Below are 3,636 nucleotides of genomic sequence, written 5' to 3' on the forward strand. Positions count from 1 at the left end.
GTCTTTAAAGGATATTGAGGGAATTAAATGAGAAAAGTAGAGGTCCTGGAAATGTATTGGTTCTGTTTTGAGGATTTTAAGAGAAGAAGAAGAGAATAGAAAGGGGGGATGCACTATTGCAGTGGGGAGAAAGGAGGTGGAACTTTCTATTTCTCCTAACTGGGGTTTATGGAGGAAGAGATGGGAGAATCTCATTCTTATGTGAAATGAAAAACAATGGGAGAATTGAGCACACAAACATAAAGAGAGAGAGAGACAGAGAGACAGAGAGAGAAACACAGAGACAGACAGAGAGACAGGATAAAACTATACCAAACTAAATAGGGAAACACGTAAGGATAGGGGGCAGTGGATGAAGGGATGGGTTATGGGAAGGATAAGACCAGCAAATGAATAGTCACAAACAAAATAACCTTCCTGATCCTGAAAAGAAAAGAAATAAAGAAAAGAAAATAACTAAAATCTAAGGGAGTTCCTAAGATAGCCTCTTAGATAATTGTGGAATAAATTATGATATATGGATATGATAGAATATTATTAGGCCTTAAGAAAAGACAAAAGAGATTATTTCAGAAACTGTGAATAATATGAATTGACTAAAAGTGAGTTGAGCAGACACAGAACAATTTATACAAGGATATTAAGACTGTGCAGAAAGACAAGTTTGAAAGAATTCTCTCTGATCAATGTGCTGACCAACTACGTCTCCAAAGGACCAATGATCAAGCATGTAACCCATCTCCTAACAGAAAGGTGATGGCCACAAGGTATGATATATTTGGACATGGCCAGAATGTGGGTTAACTTGGCTTGACTGTGTTTACTTGTTAAAAGGGCTTTGGGAGTTTTTTGTTTTGTTTTGGGGGTTGCCATTTTCTTTCTCTCAGGTCTTAATTGGAGGAAGGGTCTCTCAAAGGAGGCCATTGTAACATTTTAAATGTAGAAAAGAGAGCAAAAGGTAGTTCAGAAGAAAGCACAGACCAGCAAGACTGTCGATTGTAAAATTTATTATACAAATTTTTTAAAAAGCAAGTGTGTGAAACAGACATTAACAGTTTTATGGAGAATCACTTCTTTTCCATGTTCTGCTGTGTTTATAGAAATGCTTTTTGTTGGTGTTTAAGCTCAGAATTGTTTTATTTTAAACTGAAAAATGCAGGAATGTCCATCAATTAGGGAATGGCCGAACAAGTTGTGATAGAGGGTCATGATGGAATACTACTCTTCTATAAGATACGATAAGCTCATTGGTTTTCGAAAGACATGGAGAGACTTGCACAAAATAATGAAGAGTAAATTGAGCAGAACCAAGAAAACGTTGTACACAGTAAAAGCAATATTGTTTTCAGAACAACTTTGAGTGACTAAGTCATTTTGACTATTATAAACACCAAAATTAATTATAAAGGACCTATGAAGGAAGATACTAGGCTTCCAGAGAAAGAACTGATAAACAGAAGTATACATAGAATGATGTTTACATATATAGATATTTATGTCTATTGGTAGCCATCTCAAGGTTGGGTAGGGGGTAAGGGAGAGAAAGAGGGGAGAAAAAAGGGGGAAAAAAGAAAGTTACACAATAACTTTATTATACATTTAAAAGGAATAGCAAGTTGTACATAATAGATGTACAGTTTCATGTATGATTATCTTTTTTCTATTCTACTATGTTATGGAAATGTTTGTTTTATTTCTTAAGTTCAAAATAAAATAAACTTTTAAAAATTTTAAGTGTTTATTAAAATGATAACTGGGGAGGGTGGGGTGGAGCCAAGATGGCAGAGTAGAAGCAAGAAACTCTGTGACCTCCCCCGACAACCACCTCAAATACCTATAAAATATGACTCTGGACAAATTTTAGAGCTACAGAACCCACAAAGTGACAGAGAGAAACAAGGCAGCTGCTGAAGGAAGTCCGGCAGGCCAACAGGAAGGGTTCATTGCAGCATGCTGGGAGCTGAGCAGTCCCATTTGAGCCATGTGGTTTTGGCCCCAGGGTGGCAGCGGCAGCCAGAGCAGACTTCAGGAGAGTGAATCACCAGCAGCTGTGGTGGTTTCCAAACTTTTCAACCCCAAAACACCAAAAAGAAAGTAAAAGGTCAGTCCAGGAACTCTGTTGGAAAGGAAAGGGGTGGTCTGGCCCTTGCCCCCAGGTGAGAGGTAGCAGAGGCATGTTAACTGTGGCTGCAGCATCTGCTGTGTGGTTGCCTCAGGAGCTCCTGGCCTACAGATCATAAGGGGACCAAGCAACCATTCAGAGGATAATTGCTCTTGCTTTGACCTACTTGGATCTGGGTTGCTTTCTTGGGTGGCGGTCCTGGGGTGAGAAATGCCAGTTTGCTAGTGTGGTGTGTGTAGAGAGGGCACCCTCCTCAAACCTCTGACAACATTTGTGAAAATCCCAGAAATTTGGAACAAAGTTCTCCTCTTTGGAAGCAGAGTTCTACCCTGGCACAGAGCTCAAAAGTCAAGTAATTGACTGGCAATATGATCAAGCAAAGGAAGGACAAACAGACTATAGAATCCTTTTGGGGGGACAAATAGGATCAAAGCATGGAACAGGAGGAAGACAATGAAGTCAGAACTCTTGCATCAAAAACTTTTAAGAAAAATATGAATTGGTTACAGGCCATGGAGGAGCTCAAGAAGGATTTTGAAACTGAAGTAAGAGAAGTAGAGGAAAAACTGGGGAAAAAAATAAGAACGGTGCAAGAAAATCATGAAAATAGAATCAACAACCTGACTGAAGAAAATAATACCTTAAAAAAATAGACTAACTCAAATGACAAAAGAGGCCCAAAAAGGCAGTGAGGAGTAAAATGCCTTAAAAAGCTGAATTTGCCAGATGGAAAAGGAATTTCAAAAACCCATTGAAGAGAATAATTCTTTCAAAATTAGATTAGAGCAAATGGAAGAGAATGACTTTATGAGAAACCAAGATACTATAAAACAAATCCAAACAAATGAAAAAAAGGCAATGTGAAATATGTCATTGGAAAAACCACTGACCTGGAAAATAGATCCAGGAGAGATCATTAAACATTATTGGGCTACCTGAAAGCCATGATCAAAAAAAGAACCCAGAAATCATCCTTCAAGAAATTCTCGAGGAAATTTCCCTGATATTTTAGAACCAGAGGGCAAAATAGAGGTTGAAAGAATCCACCAATCACCTCTTGAAAAAGATCCCCAAAAGAAAATTCTTAGCAATATTATAGCCAAATTCCAGAGTTCCCAGGTCAAGGAGAAAATATTAAAAGCAGCCAGGAAGAAACAATTTGACTATTGTGGAAACACAATCAGGATAACACAAGATCTAGCAGCTTCTACATTAAGGGATTGAAGGGCTTGGAATATGATATTACAAAGGTCAAAGGAGCTAGGATTAAAACCAAGAATCACCAACCCAGCAAAACTGAGTATAATGTTTCAGGGGAAAATATGGTCATCCAATGAAATAAAGGACTTTCAAGCATACTAGAACTGAACAGAAAATTTGACTTTCAAATACAAGAAGCAAAAGAAGCATGAGAAGGTAAACAGGGAAAAGTAATCATAAGGAACTTATTAAAGTTGAACTATTTACATTCCTATATGGTAAAATAATAATTGTAACTCATGACTTTTCTCAGT

This window comes from Petaurus breviceps, unplaced genomic scaffold (genome assembly GCF_028583685.1).
Source record: "Petaurus breviceps papuanus isolate PSGF00001 unplaced genomic scaffold, PetGlider_PUasm1.0 189, whole genome shotgun sequence".
NCBI classification, from domain to species: Eukaryota; Metazoa; Chordata; class Mammalia; order Diprotodontia; family Petauridae; genus Petaurus; species Petaurus breviceps.